This window comes from Podarcis erhardii, assembly GCF_964252035.2.
Source record: "Podarcis erhardii genome assembly, chromosome: 14".
In the NCBI taxonomy this organism is placed as follows: Eukaryota; Metazoa; Chordata; class Lepidosauria; order Squamata; family Lacertidae; genus Podarcis; species Podarcis erhardii.
In genome coordinates, this window is record NC_138503.1 from 24,759,317 (window position 1) to 24,786,415 (window position 27,099).

Sequence of the window (27,099 nt, forward strand, 5' to 3'; positions counted from 1 at the left end):
TTGGGTGATGGAGAGAAGGCAGAACTGCTCAACACCTATTTTGCCTCTGTCTTCACCCCAAAGCAAAGCAGTGCCCAACCTGGTGATAACAGAATAAATGATGCAAGGAGAGAGCTGTAGCCCAAGATGGGAAAAGAGGCAGTAAGGAAACACCTAGCTACTTTAAATGAATTCAAATCTCCAGGGCCTGATAAACTGTACCCAAAGGTACTAAAGTAACTTGCAGATGTAATCTCAGAGCCTCTGTCTCTAATCTTGGAGAACAGGTAAGGTTCCTGCAGGCTGGAGATGGGCGAATGTTGTCCCCAACTTCAAAAGGGGGAAAAAGAAGACCCAGGAAAGTACCGACCGATGATACCAGGAAATACCAGGAAAGGTCCTATAACAGATAATTTAAAAGTTGGTCTGTAAGCACTTAGAAAAGAATGCTATGATTACTAAAAGCCAGCAGAAATTTCTCAAAAACCAGTCATGCCAGATGAATCTTGTTTCTTTTTTCTTTTCTTATTCTTTCTTTTTTCTTTTTTGATAAAGCTAATAACGCAGGAATAACGCACTATACAAATATAAGATGGGGGACACCTGGCTTGCCAGTAGCACATATGAAAAGGATTTGGGGTCTTAGTAGACCACAAGCTTATCATGAGTCAACAGTGTGATGCAGCAGCAAAAAAAAAAAAAAAAACTAGTGTTCTGCTAGGTTGCATCAACAGAAGTATAGTGTCCAGATCAAGGGAAGTACCGGTAATAGTACCACTCTATTCTGCCTTGGTCAGACCATACCTTGAATGCTATGTCCAGTTCTGGGCACCACAATCTAAGAAGGATGCTGACAAGCTGGAATGTGTCCAGAGGAAGGCGACCAAGATGTTCAAGGATCTGAAAACCAAGCCTTATGAGGAACAGTTGAGGGAGTGGGTATGTTTAGCCTAGATAAGAGGAGACTGAGAGGAGGAGTCTAGATAAAAGGAGACTCCCAGAGGATGATAGCCAGCTTATACTCAATACTCAAGCAAACAGGCCAATACTGAGTATCTATGAGGTGCTGCCAGGATGCAGGGGGTGCAGTGGTCTAAACCACAGAGCCTAGGGCTTGCCAATCAGAAGGTTGGTGGTTCAAATACCCATGATGCTCCTATTGCTCGGTCTCAGCTCCTGCCAACCTAGCAGTTCGAAAGCACTTCAAAGTACAAGTAAATAAATAGGTACCGCTCCAATGGGAAGGTAAACGGTATTTCCGTGCGCTGCTCTGGTTCACTAGAAGCAGCTTAGTCATGCTGGCCACATCTGCGGACGCATGCTGGCTCCCTCGGCCAGTAAAGTGAGATGAGCGCTGCAACCCCAGAGTCATCCACGAGTGGACTTAACGGTCAGGGGTCCCTTTACCTTTATGAGGTACTGAGTGTCAGTTGAATAAGAAAAGCACAAAACTGTACGGCAAGGTGATGGTGGAATGAAATACTGGGGGAAAGGGTTGGCTGAAACCCTGAACAGTAGCGCTCTTGGCGGAAGTCAAAGATGCATGGGGATTTTCCATTCCACATCTCACTTTTTCTGCCTTATTTTCCAGCAAGTAGATTAACTTTCACTGTTTTGTACCCAATGAGGGCAAAGACACTGGATGACTGAAGGAAGCATTTGGCACATCCTAAAAACTTTCCTTTCCTGAATGTACTACAGTAGTTCACTTTTCTTCCAAAGTTCAGCATCACCTTGCAATGGCTGTGCAATGGCAGTGGGGGCTCTGTAGCCTTCCATATGCTGTTGGACTTCAACTCCCATCATTCTTGACCATTGACCATGCTGGCTGGGGCTGATGGGAGCTGGAGTGCAGCAACAGCTGAAGGACCAGAGGTTCCCCATTCCTGCCTCAGCCCCCTGACCCTTCCACAAAAAGCTTTATGGGTACAGGTAGGCTTGGGAGGAAAACACCCCCAATACACACATTCAGGCACACACTCCAGGCACGCCTGGAGGATGCAGACCATTTGGATCCCTTCCAATCGGGATTCAGGCCTCATCATGGGACTGAAACTGCCTTGGTCGTGCTGGTTGATGATCTCCGGCGAGCTAGGGACAAAGGTGAGAGTTGTTTCCTACTTCTGCTGGATCTCTCAGCAGCCTTTGATACAATCGACCATAACATCCTTCTGGACCGTCTAGAGGGGCTGGGAGCTGGGGGCACTGTTATACAGTGGTTTCGCTCCTTCCTACTGGGCCGTGTTCAGAAAGTGGTGTGGGGGATGAGTGTTCAGACCCCTGGGCCCTCACTTGTGGGGTGCCTCAGGGTTCCGTCCTCTCCCCCATGCTTTTTAACATCTATATGAAGCCGCTGGGAGAGATCATCAGGGGGTTTGGACTGGGTATCCATCAATAAGCAGATGATACCCAACTCTACCTCTCTTTCAAATCAGAACCAGTGAAGGTGGTGAAGGTCCTGTGTGAGTGCCTGGAGGCGGTTGGAGGATGGATGGCGGCTAACAGATTGAGGTTGAATCCTGACAAGACAGAAGTACTGTTTTGGGGGGACAGAAGGCGGGCAGGTGTGGAGGATTCCCTGGTCCTGAATGGGGTAACTGTGCCCCTGAAGGACCAGGTGCGCAGCCTGGGAGTCATTTTGGACTCACAGCTGTCCATGGAGGCGCAGGTCAATTCTGTATCTAGGGCAGCTGTCTACCAACTCCACCTGGTACGCAGGCTGAGACCCTACCTGCCCGCGGACTGTCTCTCCAGAGAGGTGCATGCTCTAGTTATCTCCCACTTGGACTACTGCAATGCGCTCTACATGGGGCTACCTTTGAAGGTGACTCGGAAACTACAACTAATCCAGAATGCGGCAGCTAGACTGGTGACTGGGGGCGGCCGCCAAGAACACATAACACCGGTCTTGAAAGACCTACATTGGCTCCCAGTACGTTTCCGAGCAGAATTCAAAGTGCTGGTGTTGAACTTTAAAGCCCTAAACGGCCTTGGCCCAGTATACCTGAAGGAGCGTCTCCACCCCCATCGTTCTGCCCGGACGCTGAGGTCCAGCGCCGAGGGTCTTCTGGCAGTTCCCTCATTGCGAGAAGCAAAGCTACAGGGAACCAGGCAGAGGGCCTTTTTGGTAGTGGCGCCCGCCCTGTGGAACGCCCTCCAGTCAGATGTCAAAGAGATAAATAACTGCCTGACATTCAGAAGACATCTTAAGGCAGCCCTGTTCAGGGAAGTTTTTAATCTGTGGTATTTTAGTGTATTTTTGGGTTCTATGGAAGCCGCCCAGAGTGGCTGGGGAAACCCAGCCAGATGGGCGGGGTACAAATAATAAATAATAATTATAATTATAATTATAATTATAATTATAATTATAATTATAATTATAATTATAATTATAATTATAATTATTATATTCATACAGATTCTCAAACAATTCCATGGTCACACTAGAGGCACAGCCTGACCACATAACTGAAATCACATAATTAATATGTCATTTAAATTCTGTGTATGTGGGGAGGAGGCTTAATTTATCCAGAAGAATAAGTTGTTCACAAAAACCTCTGGCTCCAGTGAGACACCTCTGGCCACTGCGCTGCAAATTACTTCGAGAATTAAACAACTGAAACAGAGTGATTGAAAACACTACTTTTGTCCTTCAGCACAAGTCATCTTCCATGATCATTGAAAGAACCACAGAAACCTCACCATATCTATCCCCACCTTAAGTCACATGTTAAACTCAATATGAGTCAATGCTCCTCTGAATGAGATTTCAGCCTGAACGGGGTGTTAGCACCAACACTTCAGAAAGTTTGATATTAGCAGGCAAGGGGCGTGGGGCGAGCAGAAACCAAATGTCACAGTTACCCAGCGGGGTTGCCAAATGTTCAACAGCCTTCAGACAGTAATTAAACTTGCAGCAAAGGTGGTAAGGTTTTCATGCCCTTGCATCATTTCATCTAATGGTTTCTGCAGATCATACTGTTTTTTTTTAAAAAAAAAACTTGAGAACATGCTAGGAGGGTGGATTTTGTTGATTGGCAACCCTACAAAAGATAATAAAAAGACCTGTTGCCTAACAAGAAAACATTCAGAAAGTGAAGCATTTTCTGGCATGGAGATAAACTGATGGAGAAAGTTCCACCTGCTGAATTTCTTGGGTTACTATTATAAGCACAGGAGTCAAGCTGGTAAATGATGGCAACCCTATTTGTCTACCGGCTTGGGACCAAGATATTGGAAGAGCTGTCTTCAACTTCATCAACCAGCCCAGCCACCATCTTCACTGTAAAGAGCCCTTGCTTTTGATCTCACTCCCATCAGAGGTGTGGATGTCTGGGAAGTGGTACAGGGCCTTTTCAGCTGCAGCACCCAAGCTGTGAAACTACTTCCCCAGAGAGCTGGGAAACTACTTCCCCAGCTCCCTTCCTGATAGGGATAGGGAAACATTTTTGACCAGAGGGCCACATTCTCTTCTGGGCAACCTTCCAGGGCCACATGCCAGGGATGTGCATAATCAGAGATAAAAGTGGGCAGAACAACCAATGTAAATTTTGCTTTTGAACAAGAGGCTAGGAAGAAATTCTCAGGGTGAGAAGCAAGGCCAATGAGGTGTATGGCCTGGAGAAAGTTCCAGGGCCAGATAGAAAGAATGGAGGGCCACATCTGGTCATCAGGCCTGAGTTTCTCCATCTCAGCATTAGTGACTTTTAATTAAAGGCTTTTTTAGTCTATTTTGCCAAATCTTTGATTAAATTAGATATGATCTTTGTTTTATCTGACTGAGTTTGTTTTAAAGATCTGTTCTTTCATTGTTAACTTATTTTTGAGCTATCCTTGTGAGTCTCCACTTGTGAGTCTTTTTTAATTAAATTAAATTAAAAACTGTTCTAAGCCTATCTGCAACGCTGGACCATCTAATAGATGTGTGCTCTCAGAAAGCGGCAGAGGCTGTGATCCCAGAAATTAGCCTTCAGCTTTCTGCTTACGTGTTCCTGCATCAATAAATCCATCAGCCCAGCTAGCCGGTTGTTTAAAGAGGGAGAAGCTGGAGGCAGCTTCTCCATGTCACACCTATCTCTGGTGCACCAACTAAAGGTGAAGGGAGAAGTCCTTGAGATGTACAGTTCTCTCCAGCAGAAGAAACACGCCACAGGTTGTGGAGAAGTTGCTCCCCACCCACCACCAAACCAGTGCTCAAATGATAGAGGGGGACGGATAGGCTTCCACCTTCATCTCTTAACTATTGTGGCAATGCATGTGTGTTTCCATAAGGATCCACAATTTTGACTAAGGTTCTGGGGAGTCAGGGTGGGGTTTGGGGGTCTCATTTTCTCATTCCCTTCCCTGCATTGATTAGACCATGGCAGTCAGCAGTTATGCAGATCGTTAGAGTTACCATCAGACCAGAACAGCCTGGCACAATCTTTGACAGACATGATTAAAACAGATCTACAGAAATCAGCACACAGTCAAAACATAATGGAGATAAGCATTTATCTGCTTATTGAGCTGTGCTTTAAAAAAAATGGTGGCGGGGAGGGGAGCGAGGAGTCTGGTTCAAAAGTTTAGTCAGTTCTGGGACTGCCAACTCTGCCACTGGGCAGCTGATTTGGGGCATCACAAAATGACAGCAATTTGGGAGTTGTTTAATTTATTTGTTACTTGTACTGGAGGGAGGCACTTGTGGTATTTGACAGGCCTTAAGTATTTTGTACCTTGATGTGGGGGGCATTTCCTGTACCCCCGACCCTGGATGTAAATCCCAAAGAACTCTCTATGTTTAAGTAGACTGCGTGTTCATTCTCTCTCTCTCTCAATGTATCTCATTTCCTTAGAAAAGCCTCCCCCTCCAGGTGTCTTTGGACTTAACCACCATCACCCCTGAAAATAGGCCATGTTAGTTGGGGCTGGAGTTGTGGTCTAGCAACATCTGGAGGGCACCAGGCTTAGAGGAGGCGAGACCATTTCCCCAGCAATCCTAATAGTCCAATCCAAAATCATGCCTACTAAGAAGTACAGTGGTACCTCAGGTTAAGTACTTAATTCGTTCTGGAGGTCCGTACTTAACCTGAAACTGTTCTTAACCTGAAGCACCACTTTAGCTAATGGGGCCTCCTGCTGCCGCCATGCCGCCGGATTTCTGTTCTCATCCTGAAGCAAAGTTCTTAACCTGAGGTAATATTCCTGGGTTAGCGGAGTCTGTAACCTGAAGCATATGTAACCTGAAGCGTATGTAACCCGAGGTACCACTGTAAAGCCCAACCAATTTCAGAGTGGGGCTGACTCTCAGATGAGTGGGGTAAGGAGGATGGCAGCCCAACTAAATCCCGCTGTAGGGATGCAACAGTAGACTGACTGACTTAGAATTATACAATTGTACGGCTGGAAAGGACCACGAGGGTCATTTAGTCCAACCCCTGCAATGCAGGAATCTTTGCCCGACCTGGGGCTCGAACCCACAACCCTGAGATAAAGAATCTACCTCCCAGGAAGTTGAGATTTTGGCAGCGTGGTGAGCGACTAGCCTATAAGGAGTGTTCTTCTTTCTCCTCACGGTCAACCTCCTCAGCAAGTTGAAAAGAGGCAGGAAAGGTGAGCGCATCCGCCTGTGTCCCACAACATCTCGACGGCCACATGCGCCTCTTCGCTGCTCCAGGGGCGCCCATCCTCTACTTTCCCAAGCGCCCAAATTGCGGACGGCGACCTCCAACTCCAAGCTCCCTTCCACGCACCCCGCTTTTAAAAATCCCCCCAAAATCTCCTCTCCAAAAGTCTTTGTCCCCAGCTGGTTCTTCCCTTCCAGCGAGGAGAATTACACCATCTACCAACCCCTCCGGTACCTGCCTCTCCGTCCCCGAAAACGCACAGAGACCCCTGACACCCGACGCGCCTCTCCAACCTTACCTGCCGTCCAGCGCGCGGCTCCTCCGAGGGGAAAATCGCCTCCGCCTTCGCCGACGCAGCTGCTTCCTCCTCCGGCTGCTGCACCCTCCCTCCAGCGGTTCGCCGCCGCCTCTGACACTCCAGGGGAGGAGCCGGGCCGAGACGGCTCTACCAGCGCCGGAGCGCAGCCCCAAGCAGGGGAACGGGAAGAAGAGGACGCAATCGGGAGCCCCCTCCAGTCTCGGAATCTCTCTCTCTCTCTCGCCTTCCTTCCCTCCCTGGACTGGGAGAGGTGGGCGTCCGTCCTGGAAAAGTTGCGCCTTGCCGGGAAATTAGTTGGCAATGTATGAGTTAAATGTCAAGGCTTTTTTAAAAAAAGAGGGGGAAAGAAACTCTTATGCAACTGGAATTGGGCTTGGAATCCCGACCCACCCACCGCAAGCAACTACCCCTGTTTAACCACGCCCCTTCTCCTTGGCCACTCCCTTTCTTTAAGTAAATAGAAACCATAAATCAAGGGTACGCGAGCGTGTGCAGAGTGCTGATCTCTCTTCTTTTTCCCCACCCCACGCTGCAACTGCATCCTGGCCCTAGGCCAGCGGCAGCCAACACTGTGCCCTTCCATTTGTTTTCTGGGTCCCCTTTGTTTTCTGGATCCCATAAAACATCACTGAGTTTCACATTAAAAGCATGAGCAATAGAAACAGTCTAAAACAATTCCATTTGTAAAGGGGGGAAAATACAATTCCATATACCGTATTTTTCGCTCTATAAGACGCACCAGACCACAAGACGCACCTAGTTTTTGGAGGAGGAAAAACAAGAAAAAAAATATTCTGAATCTCAGAAGACAGAACAGCAAGAGGGATCGCTGCGCAGTGAAAGCAGCAATCCCTCTTGCTGTTCTGGCTTCTGGGATAGCTGCGCAACCTGCATTCGCTCCATAAGACGCACACACATTTCCCCTTACTTTTTAGGAGGCAAAAAGTGAGTCTTATAGAGCAAAAAATGCGGTAAGCAAGTTTCCAGGTTTTGTGGTGCTGTTAGCAATATTATGATGACACCCAGCTCTGTTTCTGCTTTCCAACTAAATCCAAGGAAGCTGTCTGGGTTCTAAACTGGTGTCTGTCATCAGTAATGAACTGGATGCGGGTGAACAAATTGAAACTTAATCCAGACAAGACAGGGGTATTCTTGGTCAGTCAGAAGGCAGAACAGGGAATAGGGATACAGCCTGTGCTGGATGCGGGTAACACTCCCCTTGAAGACACAGGTAGACAGTTTGGGTGTGTTTCTCGACTCAGCCCTGTGCCTGGATGCCCAGGTCTCTGCAGTGGCCAGGAGTGCAATTGCACAGTTAGTGCACCAACAGCACCTGTATCTTGAGATGACTGATTTGGCTATGCGATACACACCTTAGTTACATCCCATTTGGTTTACTGTAATGTGCTCTATGTGGGGCTGCCTTTGAAAAATGCTGAGAAACTTCACTGGCTTAAAGAGCTGCAGTTAAATCGCTGGTTGTGCCAGTTCTGCAGATCAAAGCACTTGAGTGGACATGTATGGGCAAGGCGATATCTAATCATTACACCTCGCTGCCTTACGTTCCTGTCTGGAAGCCCTCTTGCTGAATGGGAATTTCATCTCCACATGCAGGTACAGGGTTAGGTTTCATGTCCACCTGAGTCCCTCTGCACTGCTAGCTCCAGGAACTCTATACCCAGGAGACACACTTTTCGACTTCTTTAACTATGAACCCCAAAATCTGGGATCCTCTCGAAACCGGTGCCAAAGTTTTTCAGCGTTTTGCAGCAAAAAACCCTGTGTTTTGCAGTGCCCCCACAAATGAAGTAATTAGTACAGTAAACCCAGGTTCGTAGTTGGTACCCCCCAACTCAATGTGGTCTGATTCACTCCAAACTTTGGCAAAGGTTTTGCCGCATTTTGCATCAATAACCCCCACATTTTTCAGCACCCAACAAATGGAGGAACAGCCACTCAAACCCAGGGGTCAAAGGGGAACCAAAAACCCAATATTATCCGATTCACTCCACACTAGTGCCAAACTTTGGCAAAAGTTTTGCAGCGAAAATCCCGAGTTTTGCAACACCCCACAAACGGAGCAATAGCCACTCAAAACATGGGGTCATGGGGTAATCAAAAACCCAATGTTTTCCAATTCACTCCAAGCCGGTGCCAAACTTTGGGAAAAGTTTTGCGGGGTTTTGCACCAGCCTCCGCCGCATCTCCCAACACTCCCAAGGAGGAGGAAGACTGCTCAAAGGTAGGTGGGGGGAAGGGGGCGAGCAGGCGGACGAGGATGGTGTGGTGCCCCTAATTGCCCTCCCAAAATTAGAGGTTGGCATTTAACTTAGTTTTACTCAGAGTAAAGCCATTGAAATTAATGACTTAACAGTCCATCATTGGCCATGGCACAATCCACCAGGAAATTGAAGTCTGTGTTAATGAATGAGCATGCAGATGGCACAAAACAAGCTGCTGATGGATGTACCCTTGTGCCTCTTGGGGCTTATCAAAGTGATCAGTCTTTGTGAGCGCTGACTGTGCTATAAACCCAGATGCCCTACCTCCAGCAAGCACTGCTGTTGTGGGGAAATATAATTCAGCCCTCTACTCAAAACACTAATCTGTGTCACTGAGGAAATGAAATCTGCCTTTCAGCTCATTTCCTGCAACTTTTCATGAGGTGGTGAGTTACATGTGGACAAATAGTGGCTGTACAAATAGAACGAGCACCTATTGCACAGTACCGATGGCATCACCAGAACTGAGCAACACAAGCCCCCTCTCTTCCATGGCCACTGCATTACAGAAAGTGTTTCTAGCTAATATTTTGTTTTATTTATTGCAAGGCCATATTGGCCACTGCTCTGAAAAACAGCAGCAAACGGGAATAGAACTCAAGAAGCTTTTCAAAGGAAAGGAAAGATGGTGACAGTCAGAGTTCTGGGATTGTTGCTGCATCATCACAAGAAACTGTGGGAAAGCCAATGACATCAACAATGGTTTTGAAGAAAAGAGAAGGAAAATACTTCTAACCTTATTTTTTCCTTTAATACTCTAGTAATCTATTTATACTTAATTCCTTATAACATTTCTACTAAAGCCATATAACTTCATTCCAACATTTTTCTAGCATTCATTCATTTTACAGTATTTCTGTAAATAATCTTTAAACATTTTCCAGTCTTCTTCCACCGACTCTTCTCCCTGGTCTCGGATTCTGCCAGTCATTTCCACCAGTTCCATATAGTCCATCAACTTCATCTGCCATTCTTCCCGGGTGGGTAAATCTTGTGTCTTCCAATACTTCGTGATAAGTATTCTTGCTGCTGTTGTTGCATACATAAAAAATGTTCTATCCTTCTTTGGCACCAATTGGCTGACCATGCCCAGGAGAAAGGCCTCTGGTGTGCTAAGATAAATATAGGATAGAAAACAGAGGAAGATGGAAAGGAATTGCTGAAACAATTAACAGAAGTGGAATACAAAAAGGGAGGTGTGAGGAGGTCGCGGAAATAAGTGAATGAAATATAAGATATTGAAATTATTTGATGTGTTTTAAACTGTTTTTGTTTTGTTTTGTTAGTTTAATGTGTTAGTGTTATGTAGTGTTTTTGTATTGTATTGTATTGTATTGTTTTTCTTTTTTGTAGTGTTTAAATTGTTGGAAAAGTAATAAATATTATTTTTTTAAAAAAAGAGAGAGAAGGAAAATACTTCTTTTGGGGGGATAAAGAAGAACAGAATGAGGCGGGGAGGGAAGGAGGAAGAGCACGCTGAATTTAGGATTGGAAAAATGGCAAATGTGTCCTCTTTTTTGTGCTCTTCAAAATATGGCAAACTTAGCTCGTGGCATGAACACAACATGTGGCTGGCAGCTAGCACAGGAGATATAAAAATAAAAAGGTAAAGGACCCCTGACAGTTAAGTCCAGTCACGGATGACTCGGGGGTTGCAGCGCTCATCTCGCTTTACAGGCTGAGGGAGCTGGCGTTTGTCCGCAGACAGTTTCCGGGTCATGTGGCCAGCATGACTAAGCCTCTTCTGGAGCAATGGAACACCGAAACCAGAGCAGCACACAGAAATGCCATTTACCGGAGCACTACCTATTTATCTACTTGCACTTTGACATGCTTTCGAACTGCTAGGTTGGCAGGAGCAGGGACCGAGCAACGGGAACTCACCCCATCACGGGGATTTGAACCGCTGACCTTCTGATCAGCAAGCCCAAGAGGCTCAGTGGTTTAGATAGGAGAGTTGAAATCCCCCCCCCATCAATTCACTTCACAGTATGGACCTCACTGGGTTTGGTTATTTTGGTTGAATTATTCTGATTGCGGGGTTGCGGGAGGTGCTCTCTAGAAGGCTAAGACAGGCAAGGACCCACAGCCCAGGTGGGGCTCGCTAGCTCGGGGAGGAGGTGTGTGATTCCTCAGCTGGAGTAGTTCAGGATGGGTCACATGCCTCAGCAAGCCCAGATGTTGCAGTGAATATGCAAGACAGAAAAGGAAAGCCGGGCTGGCATCCCGGCCAATCCAGATGTATGGCAGCCCTAAGTTAATGAAGCCCCACTTTTCCTTTCAGCTATGAGTACATCACAAAGACTTCACTTCCTTTTCCTCCTCCTGCCAACAGCACACAATAAATTCCTGCTACCTTTGCTTGCTTTTCTATAATACATCCTATTTTCTGGGTAGCCAAATAAACCTCCTATCTAATGCAAACATCACTGAAGTTATAAAACTTTGTGTCCACCGGACTTTGGGCTCACGTTTTGTCTTGGTAATATAACCCTCAGCTCAGTATTCTATGGATTGGAAGAATGAGATTAAATATTTGCCTAGAAGGCAGATTTAATTACATATACCAGGGGTGGGGAACTCTGGGCCTAGGGCTTCAAAGGAGGCTTCCTAGGGCTCTGTAGCTGACCTCCTATGCATACTTATCTGGGAGAAAGCCCCACTGACCAGATTACATTACATGATCCAACTAAGTTCTATGCAGAGTTGATCCATTTAAGTTAATGAACCTAAGTAATTCAAGGGCATTATGTACTGAAGTTCTCACCCTGGGCCAGCAGGGGATACTGTAGATAGTTTTCACTCAGGTCCACATATGCAAATAAGGGATTGAAAGTGAGGTTCAGTGATTGGATAGTTACAGAAAGTGGTTACAGTTGCGTTGCAATGGAGCTCTATATAAGCAGGCTGGCTGAACCCTTCAGTTCAGTTCTGTTCTGGCCTGTGAATAAACAAGAGCTGTTTGAAAAATCACTGTGTTGTCTGATATGTTCACCTACAACTTAACAAACGGCAGTTCGAATCCTCGCAATGGGGTGAACTCCCGTTGCTCGGTCCCTGCTCCTGCCAACCTAGCAGTTCAAAAGCACCTCAAAGTGCAAGTAGATAAATAGGTACCGCTCCGGTGGGAAGGTAAACGGCATTTCCGTGTGCTGTTCTGGTTCGCCAGAAGCGGCTTAGTCATGCTGGCCACATGACCCGGAAGCTGTACGCCAGCTCCCTCGGCCAATAAAGCAAGATGAGCACCGCAACCCCAGAGTCAGTCATGACTGGACCTAATGGTCAGGGGTCCCTTTAACTTAACAAAGGGCATGACCGGGGGGGCAGGAAGGAGCACCTGTCCCCCAAAATAAATAAAAATGCATAGCAGACTGAGGTTCTGCCCCCCTAACAAAAGGCCTACACCCCCTAAGAAAAATCCTGGCTACACCCATGAAGTTAGTCCATTTCAAAGAGTCCACCCTTGATTTTGATCTCTGTCTAAACATGCAAGATTGCAGTGTTAGCTGATTTACCAGGTATGAGCAGGGAGGGTTGCTTTGAAACATGGAGATTTTGTTTAATTACTACAAAAGAAGAACACATAAAAGTTATGCAGGAAATGTGTGCCATTGCATGACCCTCCTCTGCAAATTGCTCTGCAGGCTGTTTCTTGTCGGGGTCAGGAAACGAGCAAGAGAAACAGTGTGGCTCCCTCATGCCTCTTCCCATTCCCCTGGGTTTGTTCTGGGCATTGTCACATTCATGGGCAACAAATGCCAACTGTGAGGCAACATTATTCCTAACACAGTTGACTCATAATTCCTTGTATCCCATTTTAACCTCCTGTTGGAAGCCGCCCAGAGTGGCTGGGGAAACCAGCCAGATGGGCGGGGTAAGAGTAATAAGTTGTTGTTTTTGTTATTATTGTTATTTATTATTATTATTATTATTATTATTATTATTATTATTATTATTATTCCACCTGCTGTTTCTAGGGCTCCCTGTTTTGTAGCTTTTTAAAACGATAAAGCTCCAATGCTGCACCAGGAAAAAATGGAATCCTGCAATCTCGTAAAGTTACGTAAATGAAGGAGACTGGCAGGATTCCTCCTATTCTTTTTCATAGTTCAAGTTTTGCTAATCATCGGCAATGACAAGCAGCAAAATAGGAATGGCCTTTTATACAACTGGGAATTTTGATACAGCAATTTCTGGCTTGGGAGATTTCAAGGGGCATTATACCCACTCCCACGCACTTACAAATAGAGATGGATGGCTCGTAGTTGCTTTGAGTCATTTTTATGAGTAAGCAACTAATAAATATTATCATTAATAAAAATAACAACAGTGAAAATAAGTCTGTCCATGTACAATTCTCTTAGTTTCTCATTTTACCAATCTTCATTTCTTGTGAAATATTTTCTGTATTTTAGTGCACATTTTATTTTCTCCTAATACACATTTTGTATGCATTTTTGCCCGATGCACACATTTTTGCAAAGCATATTTCCCTGATGGAATGCATTTTTATGTATCACTTTCAGGAATATGTGCATACTTTAGCTCTCTTATTTTGCTTTTTTGCTTCTTTATTTTTTTAACTTACACATGCCGCACACAGAAATTTAAAACAACAATCAGGGACGGGAGTGCTTAACACTGTAAGGATCAAATTAAGTGACACAGGTGCACACACAGGCACAGCAGAGAGCTGACTCTCAATGGGTCCAGGGCAGCTGTCTACCAGCTCCATCTGATATGCTAACTGAGAATCTTCCTGCCCGCGGACTGTCTCGCCAGAGTGGTATATGCTCTGGTTATCTCCTGCTTGGACTACTGCAATGCACTCTATATTGGGGTACCTTTGAAGGTGGCTTGGAAACCACAACTAATCCAGAATGCGGCAGCTAGACGGGTGACTGGGAGTGGCCGCTGAGACCATATAACACTGGTCCTGAAAGACCTACATTGGCTCCCAGTGCATTTCCGAGCACAATTCAAAGTGTTGGTATTGACCTTTAAAGCCTTGAATGGCCTAGGCCTGAAGGAACATCTCCACCCGCATCGCTTAGCCCAGACACTGAGGTCCACCCTCTGAGGGTCTTTTGCTGTTCGCTCACTGAAAGAAGTGAAATTACAGGGAACCAGGCAGAGGGTCTTCTTAGTGGTAGCGCCCTCCCTATAGAACGCCCTCCCTTCAGGTGTCAAGGAGATAAAGAGCTACACCATTTTTAGAAGACGTCTGAAGGCTGCCCTGTATATGTCATGAACACACCAGCTCAAAGTGTAATATTGCAGCCGGCTGCTGAATGGAGTCAGGAACAGGGAGGCTGGGCTTTTGCACCAGCACAGGTGAGCCCACAGCTGCCAGGGTCGATTCTCCCTAACCTTGAACAGCTGGCTGATAAGGGAGGAAGGGAAGCAGGCTGGAACACAGCCAAAGCTCCCCGGAAGCCCAAACAGGTGCGGAAAGCCACAGATACAGAAAGGGGCTGCAGCTGACCAAATAAGTCCGAGGTGTAAGTGTATAGAAAGGCTGCTAGACAGGAAACAAAATAAGAAACGTAAAGGTTAAAGATTCTTTTTTTTAAAATAATATTTATTGAGCATTTTCAAATATAACAGAAAAAAGAAAAGAAATAAAACATCCATTTTGTAACCTTATTTTCATTAGCATCTTTCCAGGACTTCCCCATCCCACCCCCTCTTGTATTCCAATTCCTTCAAATAGATTCAACAAATTCTTACCCCAAATTTTAAACTTATTACCATTAACCCAATGTTAAAAATGTTTTTCCCTCCCCTAAAATCGACCCCGCTCCCTTCCACGAGTTCCCCTCTTTAATATGCAGAACAGATTAAGATAAAAGAAAATAGAAAAAAGAATAAAGTATAATTTAACACCCTTTGGATTCCAAATTTCCCTCCCCCCTTTCCCGGTTGCGTTCCCCAATGTCCATCAATGCCTGTTGTCATCCTGGAGACCCCACATCTAGGCCGAAATCCTTCAAAAGTCCACTTTGCCGTCTTTTTAATAGTCTTTGCCGTCTTTTTGATCATCTTTAGTTTCGAGCGTCCAATCTTGGAAAAACTCTATCTCAAAAAGGTCCATTTTTTCCATCCAGATCTCTGTATTTAAGAGTAAAAACTCCAATTTTGTTTCTTTAGACCTTTCAAATCTGGATGTCCCAAATGTTCCCACTTCCAGCTTTGTCCAATTCTTGTTGTTCATGTTGTTCTTATTATTCTCTCTCCTCACTTTTCTCTAGTTTCTTTTCCTGCTCTTCTGCAAAAATGTTCCAATTCCAAAAGCTTCTAATTCCCCTACAGAGGCTTTGTTATTCAGGAACAAAACTTTACGTCAAGTCCCTTCCATTCTTCAATAGATAAGTCTATTGTCTCCTTTAGTGTAGAGACCTCTGTAGACAAAATAGTGTTCCATTTCTGCAGTTTCCCAGGAGATAAAAAGTCCAATTCAAATTCCATGCCAGCAATACTTGTAGTGTCCCACAGCCCCTCTAGAGGGATTATAGTAACTCAGTTTCCTTCCAGATCGCACCCAACAGTCAAAGTAACTTGTTGTTCCTTGTTTTAAACAATTTATATCTAATTTGTAACAAATGTAACCGGCAAAGTCCTCATAACAAAGTTCTCTTTTTATTTTTCAGCTTTGACAGCTCCTTTGAAAGTTGTCAAAGCCTCTGTTTCTCCTCTCCCGGCGCTCTCGCGGATCGCTCCCGGTTCCCGGGGGGGGGGTTGCATTTTAGCTCACGTTCTACTTTTCTCCTCCAGCCCAGTCTTATAATTTTCCATCGTGAAATTAATAACTTTATCAAACTTAGGTAGCACTCGATCTTAGTTGTTAAATCCTTTGCTTTAAATCCTCTACGACAGGGGGGAGACTGACTTCCTTTTTGCACCTCCCCCGCTCGCTCCGAATTTAAAATTTATTTTTTTTCCCCTTTTTAAGTCCAGTTTCCAATTACCCACGGGTTGTTCTTTTAATCCGAATTTTCAATGGAAGAAGTCAGCGCTCTCCGCCAAATGGCATGTGGCTTCGCTCGGTAGGGGAAGCGGAGGACTCATAGCACCACACACACACCCCCGGCACCCGCTCCATAGCCTTTAAAAAGGCTCCTTCACGGGTCGGGGGGCGCAAACGGTGCCCGCCGAGTCACCATGCCCATGGGTTTCAGGGCCCAAGGTTTTTGAGGGTCCCCGCGACGCCGACGCGGTAGAACCCAGCCCCTGCTGAGCAGGCTCCCTCCGGAGCTCGGAGGGAGTCCGCCATTCGGCGATGGCGCCAACCCGGAAGTCTCCGTAAAGGTTAAAGATTCAGTCTCTTCTGTTGACACAGGAAGGACTCCTCAGAAGGGTCAACTGAGTGATGGGGGCCAGAGGCTTGCTAGAGCCATCCAAGATTATTGCTTGTTTTTCGCAATAAATCCTCCTTTTTAATTACGTACGCTTAGTGTGTTATCAAGCCGGGAACCTGGACTCCTAACAGTATAGGGATGTTTGATATTTTATTATGTTTTTATATTTTGCTGGAAACCATCCTGATGGGGGAGGTATAATAATAATTGTTGTTGTTGTTGTTTCAGGATACAACCAAAATCAACACACATTTGGATTAAGGTGCAGGAACGACCCAAAGCACTGGTTGCAAACCAGCTGCCCTTTAGCTTAGTCTATGCATTTACTTGGGTGCAGAACTGCACTGCAAAATTCAGAGAAAATATTTTCGAAGCATGGCCATGTTTTCAGTTTGCATATCATTTCCAAAAGTGTGATAGGTTCATCTTTAAACACACACTGAATTGAAATTCTCCCCTCACTCCCCACTTCCAAGCATATCTTAATAAGGACTAGAAAGCTATTTTACAATAAATGGGAGCAGAGATGCCCAGGATGCTGATTCTGATTGGGGTTAGTTTTCTGCACTGGCAGTTTTCTGCACACACAGAGTCACATTCCATCCTGGTCCTTGCACATAGCCCTGATGGTGCATGCGCAGGGTTAAGGTTGGCCTGGACACGAGCCAAGCCAATCTAGTCTCTGCCCTGGCAGGCCCATTTTGTTGATCTTGTGTCACCACCAGCTGCAGTTACTTACACACCATTGATTCCCAAAGTGATGGCTTCTGCACACAGCTCGCTGGTTGGTGCTGCCCATCAGTCCGGACAATGTACAGTGTGTGCTTCTGGAACAATCCAAACAGGAAAGAGACACCATTTATGCCTGGCTGGAAGTGCAATCGGACGACAGCAGTGCACAAATAGGGAATATTTCTGCACCTGCTGAAGAAAGGCAGCTGAGACCACAGGCCTTTTCTTTTCTGTGCCCCGTAAAAGTGTTTGTGTTCTCCTGTTTGCCAAAGGCAGCTTCTGCAGAAGGATATTGCAGGATGCACATGACCGCTTCTCATAACTCCTGTTGATCAAGTCTCCAGCTAGATTAGATTACAACATAAAGTTTGGCGGTTCTGACATGAAGCATTAGCCGAGGGAGAGAATCACCTGCCTGATTCAGGAGAACTACCTGCAACAAATCTGCTTCATAAGCAGCAGCCTTGATCCATACAGCTCAATATTGTCTACATTGTCTGCCAGCAGTTCTGCCAGTTGCTTCTGAATCCCAGTCGGTGGAAACCACAGCAGGGGGTGGGAGTGATGTTGGGCTTGTGGGCTTCTCATTGGGGCATCTGCTCGGCCAAGATGAGTACAGTGGTACCTCAGGTTACATACGCTTCAGGTTAGATACGCTTCATGTTACAGACTCCGCTAACCCAGAAATAGTACCTCAGGTTAAGAACTTTGCTTCAGGATGAGAACAGAAGTCATGCTCCAGCGGCACGGCGGCAGCAGGAGGCCCCATTAGGTAAAGTGGTGCTTCAGGTTAAGAACAGTTTCAGGTTAAGAGCGAACCTCCGGAACGAATTAAGTACTTAACCCGAGGTACCACTGTACAGGATGCTGGACTGGATCGGCCACCAGCAGATCAAACAGGGCCAGCCCAAGACATTTAGGCACCTGAAGCCAGCCACCAAATGGCACCACCCTCACCACTGGTGAAGAAGGGGTGAGGGAAGATCTACATCAGATACAAGGGGGCGGGGAGAGAAAGATTGGCATCAGCATCTGCTGCCCCTGTGGATCCTACCACCTGAGGCAGTTGCCTCACCTTGCCTCATGGGAGGGCCGGCCCCAAATAAAGATCTACATTGGGACCTACCGCCCTGTGGATCCTGTCACCTGAGACAGTAGCCTCACCTTGCCTCATGGACATCCCTGCCAGCAGGGTTCTTATGTTCTCCAGGGTTTCTGGCAAGGAAGGTCTACAGCCCTACCTGAAGATGCTGAGGGCTGAACCTTAGACCTTCTGCATGCAAAGCAGATGCTCTAGCACTGAGCCCCAGTCCTGGACAGTTCTGCAGCAGGAATCCCATCCATCTCAACTGTCCTGTTTTGACCACAGGCAGCTGATGTTTTCTGGTCCTTGGCCATGGCCTTCTCAGGAGCAGTTGGGAAGTCCTTGTGCCGTTGAGTCTTTATTTGTTTTTTAAAGCATTTTCGCCCCCATTCTAAGAGTGGCTTAGAAATGTCAGAGCTGAGATGGAAAGTAAAAACCAAGACACCCCAAAAGTTTTTGAGCTTCCCCCCCACACAAACACACACAAAAACGCCATTATTACTGAGCATTTTTTAAACCAAAGAAGCCAAAATTAACTTGCCTAAGATCCAGGACAAAGTGCCACCTTTCTTTGAAATCCAGGGGAAATCTGGATATATGGCAGCCCTGCTGGAAAGGGGGGAGGACAAACCCCAGCACTTCAGTTTCAATAGTGCTGGCTGGTGCCAACGACAGCTATATTCCAAAAAAGGGCACCAAGTTGGCAAAGGCTGTCCTACACCATTGAAATGATGGCAATACAACAGAGCTCTGAAAATCGGCTAAGCAAAATTTACCTCTGTGCTAAATTCTCTTACATATGAATAATGGAAGTTCTGGAGTGAATAATCCTGATGGTTAATAAGGAAGTGTAAATAATCATTACAACCACAAACTACCTCCTTGCTAGGAAGTTCCTCATTGTCTGCTTTCATTTCAAAACTCGGAAGAGATGCCTCTTTGGAATCCCGCAAGCAGTGTCTGAGCATAATAGCACTCTTCCTTCTGCATGCCAAGCAGGCATCCCGCCACTAAACCACTGGCCTATCTAGTACAGTATTTCCCACATTGACTGCCAGAGGCTGTCTAGAGTTTCAGATCTATCTGACGATGCCAGGGATTGAAGCTGGCACCTTCTGCATACAAAGCAGGTGATCTGCCACTGAGCTGCGGCCTTTTGCCAGACACCTCTGGTATATTCCAAGTCAAATCACTGCCCCCTCTAGCTCAGCATTTCCTGCACTGACTGACAGCAGCTCCCCAGTATTTCCCCCAGAGCTGCATGGAGATACTGCAAACTGAACTGGGACCATCTACAGATACCCTACGACTCAGCTACTGCCTTTCCCAGCAACAAATAAGCGCACTGGGAGCCAGTATAGATCCTTTAGGACTGGTGTTATATGGTCCCAGCAGCCGCTCCCAGTCGCCATTCTAGCTGCCACGTTCTGGATTAGTTGCAGTTTCTGCGTCACCTTCAAAGGCAGCCCCACATACAGTGCATTGCAGTAGTCCAAGCGGGAGATAACCAGCTGCTAGCTCCCTACATCCTGTGCACTATATTCTTGCTTGGTGTGTTTTTTTAAATAAATAATAATAATTAAAATTTCTGTTTTACAATTTCAGATACTCATTTTACATCCTTAAGATATCAATGACTTCCCTTCTTCTCTTTCCGTGGTTCATTTGACATATCTTATATCCCTGCATATTTTACAAAAACCATACCAATCAGTTTTCCATTATTGCATCCATCAAAACTTATTTATACTGTTGACTTTATCTCAATGCTGCCAGCGTTTTCAGCTGAACATGATTATTTTCCATATATTCAATAAGTGTTTTCCAATCTTCTTTAAACGTATGTTCTTGTTCTCTTCTTCTATATGTTAAGTCTGCAAGTTGCACATATTCTGTCAGCTTAAGTTGCCGCTCTTTTTTGGTTGGGACCTCGCTCGTTTTCCATCCTGCATACTGTATTCATTTCTTCTGCGAGCTCCTGAACTGTTCCGAAGAAAGATGTTTCGTAAGGGCTTTCTTAAAACAAAACAAACTTAAGAATGTTTGGTAAGTGTGTTACACACATACACCTACAGTGGTACCTTGGGTTAAGTACTTAATTCGTTCCGGAGGTCTGTACTTAACCTGAAACTGTTCTTAACCTGAAGCACCACTTTAGCTAATGGGGCCTCCTGCTGCTGCTGTGCCGCCGGAGCCCAATTTCTGTTCTCATCCTGAAGCAAAGTTCTTAACCTGAAGCACTATTTCTGGGTTAGCGAAGTCTGTAACCTGAAGTGTATGTAACCTGAAGCGTATGTAACCCGAGGTACCACTGTATAGGCATTGTAGGAAACTGTCTTATACTGAGGGCTTTCCTCAGAATTATTTAACAGTCAATTTCTCTTCCCAGGAAATACTGAAAATTGTAGCTCAGGGAGGGTAACAGGAATCTCCCAGTCATTTATAAACAAGCCAGTGTCATTTCCCTGCAGCCTGCCTGTCTGTTCCAGAAGAAAACAAGTGTCACTTAGCAGTTTTCATGCAAACATGTGTACGTCTGAGTGAAGATCAAAGGCTTTCTTTTCGCACTCCATTCTCATTGTTCTCTGATATGCCTTTTGTAGTACAATTTCAAACTAATCTGCCGTCCATGTAAATCTTTTTTTAAAAAAAAAATCTAAACAGTCCAGGAAATTCCAAGTTGACAAGGAAACAGTAACATAAACAGTTATTTTTAAGGCTCTGGGTTTTCTAGACCGGATCAAACCAGTGAGCCACCCAGACCTTACGTCCTGCCTGCAAGGACTTTGCAAGGTGGCTTGTCGGTAGCAAAACACAACAGTTTGTGGTAAATGATTCTTTTTGTGGTCACAGCAGGAAGCCAGTTGATGCATTCAAGCTTCAGATCAGGCCTGCACCTAACAGGACACAATTCCTCAGAAGCCGTACAGTGTCCAGTAGTAATATGTTAGCCTCAAATTAGATTGCATCCTTAGGAGTGAACCAATCTCTTCTTTCCCAAGGAGGATGGTTCCCACTCTGTAGACTTTCCGCAGAATAATGAGAGAGTCTCTTTTCTCAGAAGAAGTTTAAGGGAATTTGTCTTGAGGAGGGATGCAGGAGAACTTCTGATGAAAACAGAAACAAGCGTGGAAATTGCCAATGTTCGCTCATTCATCTCATGTCCAGATTAGAAATTGATCCTGCAAACACTATTGATATTTGCTATGGTTATTGTTTTCTTTTTCTTTATCAATTTTAAATATATACAGTGGTACCTCAGGTTAAGTACTTAATTCGTTCCGGAGGTCTGTTCTTAACCTGAAACTGTTCTTAACTTGAAGCACCACTTTAGCTAATGGGGCCTCCTGCTGCTGCGCTGCCAGAGCCCGATTTCTGTTTTTATCCTGAAGCAAAGTTCTTAACCTGAAGCACTATTTCTGGGTTAGCGGAGTCTGTAACCTGAAGCGTATGTAACCTGAAGCGTATGTAACCTGAAGCGTATGTAACCCGAGGTACACCTGTATATATTTTTAATAAATTTTACATTACAAATTTTTAATTATCACCACCCCCTGCTTACAGAGAAAGGTTGTTCCGGCTGTAGATCAAGGGCTCTCGGACCTTTTATCCCCAGCTTGAGAGGGCTGGAAATCACTAAGGCCCACCTGTCACAGCAGGTTGGGAAAAGGGCAAAACCTGTCGTGAACTAGTAGCAGGCAGAGGTGGGGTCTGGCATAATCAGCTGGCATTTGCTACCTTTGCTGAACCCCTCGGTTGGGTTTCTGTAGCTGTACACTTTAGGATTCAAATGTTGTACGTTATGAAGGACAGTCCCCTTTTCTGGATCCCTTGTAAATCACTGCTCCCATTTTTGCCTTGTTAAAATTTGGTTTTAGCATGTGAGATGTTAGCATGCATTTATTTGATTCCATCTCTGAATCATTCCCCATTGAATACCTCAAAGCAAAACTGGCACTGCATAATACCCATTCCGCATTTGTAAGAACCTGATCGTTTACTGTGGCAGCAGCTACACTTTGGAACTCCCTGCCTTATGATATCAAGCAGGCACCTTCACGGTACTCTTCACACTGGAGAGCCAGTGTAGTGTAGTGGTTAAGAGTGGTGGACTCATAATCTGGTGAACCGGATTCGATTCTCCTCCACATGCAGCTGCTGGGTGACCTTGGGCTAGTCACACTTCTCTGAATTCTCTCAGCCCCACTCACCTAACAGAGTGTTTGTTGTGGGAGAGGAAGGGAAAAGAGAACGTTAGCCTCTTTGAGACTCCTTAGGGGAGTGATAAAGCGGGATATCAAATCCAAACTCTTCTTCTCTTCTTCTTTTCAGCACCTTCTAAAACCATTTTTTTTGTTGTTGTTTAGGCAAAAATTGATGCAAGTTTAAATCTGTTCTTAGCCTATTCTTTTTTTAATTTTTTGAAAGTCTTAAATTATCGTTGTTGGTCATTTTATTGTTTCCTTTCTAAAAACCACTTATAGGTTTGTTTGCTTTTTACAATCATGTGGTGTCTAAAATTGCACAGAATAAATAACCATGAAAACATCAACAATACACACAATTCCATATATGTACAAACAAACAAATTCCATCTATACAGTGGTACCTCAGGTTACATACGCTTCAGGTTACATACGCTTCATGTTACAGACTCCGCTAACCCAGAAATAGTGCTTCAGGTTAAGAACTTTGCTTCAGGATGAGAACAGAAATCATGTGGTAGCAGCGCGGCGGCAGCAGGAGGCCCCATTAGCTAAAGTGGTGCTTCAGCTAATGAACAGTTTCAAGTTAAGAACGGACCTCCGGAACGAATTAAGTACTTAACCCGAGGTACCACTGTAGAAATAATTAAAAACAAGGAATGTCTGCAATAGCCACCCCAAAGGCAATCATTGTGGATTTAAAAACAGAGAAATGCCTCCATCACTTTTAATAATCAACAGCTTTTATTCTTCATTTTACACAGTGATGTTCTATGTAAAAAGGGCACTTCTCAAATACAGTTTGTGATGCTAACTATAGTCAGAGCCACTGACAACTTTTTGCAACCAAGAAGGAATTTTGGACAAAAAAAATATTCATCCATTAAAAGGGGACATCCTGTATACCTACGTCTGCTTCTTACGGGACCAGGGATATCTTTGGAAGTGTCAATGGAGCAAGAAAATAACTCGGCAGAGAACATTGTGTTCAGATGTACGCTGGGGCTGTCATGTTTTGACTAAGATGGATCCCTCCGTGAGTCATTTTTAGCCCCACAGTCCTGTTCTTTATCTGGCGTTCATCACTCCCTTGCGATTCATGCAATATCAAAAGAAGGTGGAGGTGCATCGCATGTCAACCCGGCACATGGCAAAGTTTGATGAAAAGAAGAGATTTACACAGACAAAAACCACAGTCTTTCCACCCCAACAGAAAATACCAATTGATTTTCTTTTTAGGAAAGATAATTCATTTCATTCAGTTCAGTGCCATGGGTGGCATTACTCAGTGTCCTACTTTGTGAACTAATTGACTCTGTGGGTACATATTTATTTATCTAATCTATCTATCTATCTATCTATCTATTGCAAGATGTAGATGAAAAGGCTGGTCTCTTCTCTGCAGGAAAACCATAGAAAATAGTCACTGTGAAAAGGAATGAATTATGGAAACCCAGCCTGATGGGCAGGGTAGAAATAATAAATTGTTGTTGTTGTTAGGTGTGGAGCAGTGTTGGGATGCAAGGAGAATGGTACAGTGTATACACTGCAGAAACATCTCTCCTTTTGGGTGTGTTCTTTAAAAAAAAAAAGCAATCTGTAGACAGCACTGATTGGCAAGTGTCCATGCCATCCTCAATACGGCAAACTGATGTGGAAATGTGGAGAAGTGAATTTAAGATTAGAAAAATGAGAAAATGAGGGCAACCAAAATGGACAGATTTATCCATGAATACAAGTTCCCTGTTATATTTTGGTAAGGACTTTGTCTGTTGGTTCTCTATGTGCTTGGATGCCTCTCAAGATATCATCACCAAACTTAGCACAAGGATTCCTGAGGAGGATGGCAGTTTTTGTTGATGCTCAGATACCATCTCCCATAACTTTGACTTTGCCAGATTTCAAACTCGGCATGAGGGTTCTGAAGGTGGCAGCAGTGGACTTCATTGACTTTTGGATGCCAGGAGCTATTTTGAATCAAGATGGTGGACCGAAACATCACTTTGGTATTACTTCATCCACTTTTTGGCACAGGTTTGGTTGCTGTTCACAGTATTGTTGCCACACTTGGCACAGCAGTTCCCAAGGTGGGAGTGGCAGTCTTCATTAATATTTGGACACCAAGCACCATTTTGAATCAAGATAGCAGACCATAATGTGACTTTACCAACATTTTGCCTATTTTTTAGAATAATGGGCCCAACCTGCACCAATCTGGATTGCTCTGAAGATATTGTTATCCAATTTGGTGGGACCAAATTGACACCAAAGTTGGTACAAGGGTTCTTAAGGTGAAGATCTTTGTCTATGTTTGGATGCCATGTGCCATTTTGAAAAAAGATGGTAGAACAAATTAACTCTAATTAAATATGTCTCCTCTCCCCACCAGGACCAGAGTAGGTGCTCCCCAGTTCATGACAGAGTTCTGGGTTGGTGTGTGTGTGTGTGCACAGACATGTGTGTACATCCATTTAAAAATAATATTTATTTTGATAATGTTTCTTTGAATTCCCAGGCAGATCCAGGCACTCCCTGCTAGTACATAATACTTCTAATATTTCTACTTGGCAAGGGGGGTGAAATTCTTCTGCCAGTGATCCACATATTGCTTCACCAATAACCCAGTCAGATGCCAAGTTCCTCTGAAACTGACCCTGACAAACATCTCCAGTTGATGTAAAGTCCATCTTTCATAGCCTCTCAGCTACATTACTGGAGCAATACTCCTGCTTTGAGCCACAAAGAAGGATGATTGTATAGATTAGGATGCAGGGACTCTTCATTTTGAGTCCAGCCTTGGACGTATACAAGAATTAATCTTGACAAGAAGTAGTCTGCTGCAGCGAGATCCTCATCCTCCTGAGCAGAGTGATTTAACAAAGGAGAAGTTAAAAATCCATCTTAGCTGATGCTATTTTTCTTCTGTGGCAAATGCCTGGGAAGGCGGGGGAAATGAAAAGCTGAAAATTGGTGTCAGGGTCCTTATCCTCCCAGTTGTCAACAATGCAGAGATAAATCTGCTTCAGTCACAATCCATCACCTCTCGCAAACCCACAAGGACCAGAATGAACAAATGTAGGGAAAGGGGTGGGTGAGAAGGAAACAGCTATGCCAGTCTGTGGGTTGGTGTAGAGTTGTGGTATTTCTGAGGGTATATCAGTGCAACAAAGGGGTTTTTAGAGGGGTGCCATCATGCATATACAGTCATACCTTGGGTTACAGATGCTTCGGGCTGCGCACCGCGCCGAACCTGGAAGTACCGGAACAGGTTACTTCCAGGTTTTTTGAGCTTGCGCATATGCAGAAGCGCTAAATCGCGCTTTGCGCATGAGCGCCGAATCGTGTCCCACACGTGTGCAGACGCAGCACTGTGGGTTTTGGACGCTGCAGGTTGCGAATGTGCTTCCCACATGGATCATGTTCGCAACCTGAGCGTCCACTGTAGTTAGATCTATGTTTTGCCTACTGAAGGAGTCATTAGTCTGCTTTGACAGTAGTGGAAGCTGTAACTTATTATGAGGGCTTAAAACTTTCTTGCTTCCCTTTCCCTGTCTTATTTGAACAAGTCTAACTTCCTATTCCTGTATATCCCCCCACCTGTCAGGATGCTGTCAGCGGCCCCCGGCTAGTTGCCCAGGAAAGTATAAAGACAAGGAAAGGTTTCTCACCGTCCTTTTTTATTTCAAACTTTACAGAGAGGAGCTATAGAACTCAGCCTCTTGGATGATGGCATTGTCCCAAGTGAATCTCCACCCCACCCCACCCTTCTCTCCTATTTCCTCATTCTTCACTTCTATGGGTGCTGCTACGTGCCCTCTGCCTTTGAGCTCTAGAGCACCCTTCCCCAACCTTTGGCCCTCCAGATGCTGGCCAGGGCTGGTTGAAGCTGGTGTCCACCAACATCTGGAGAGCAACAGGTTATGGAAGGCAGCTCTGGAAAGTCATAAATAGGGAAGACAACCATGGTGGGATGGCCCTATTGAAGTCTCATGGCTGTTTTAAGTGCCAAATCAACACACCCTCAACATTTATTATCTAATTCTGTTGAAAGAAAGAAAGAAAGAAAGAAAGAAAGAAAGAAAGAAAGAAAGAAAGAAAGAGAGTTTTCACCAACTAAGCTCTGTTCAAGAGCAGACCCACTGGAAGTAATAGACCTACATTAATAATGTCCATTAATTTCAATGGATCTTCTGTGAAGAGGCCTATAATAGTTCCCTTGAATATGTTTCGAGTAGTCATCTGAAGTTTGCCCAGGAGATGGCAGCATTGCTTTGTGAACAGATCATCTCTTGCTTTCTCTTAAGAAATATAATTCTGCAGAGAGACTATGGGTGTGAGCATTATGAAAAGACCATTGTGGAGAAAAGGTGGTTCGAGATCTCCTACAGCACATAGTGCCAAGTCGAACACTCCGCTCAGTTAAATAGCAGATCATAGGTTGCTTTTTTCGGTGGGCATAATGTTAAGAATGTCTATTTACAAGTTCTTCTGGGCCAGAGATCTGGATCACCATGTGGCCCTCCAGGCCTCTC

The 27,099-nt window shown here is 45.0% G+C and overlaps 1 protein-coding gene and 1 long non-coding RNA gene across 7 annotated transcripts in view; both read right to left on the reverse strand.

The window, feature by feature from the left end:
* Positions 1–7,031, reverse strand: part of MCTP2 (multiple C2 and transmembrane domain containing 2) — a 119,137-nt gene extending 112,106 nt beyond the window's left edge. The window contains exon 1 of one of the 6 annotated variants that reach the window (XM_081838845.1): positions 6,886–7,031. The gene's annotated coding sequence lies outside the window, so the exon portion shown is untranslated. The other 5 variants (XM_081838844.1, XM_081838847.1, XM_081838848.1 and 2 more) reach the window with 5 other exon arrangements.
* The window catches only part of LOC309328923, a 317,695-nt gene that overhangs the window by 115,352 nt on the left and 175,244 nt on the right, over positions 1–27,099 (reverse strand). The gene's annotated exons all lie outside the window — the stretch shown is intronic.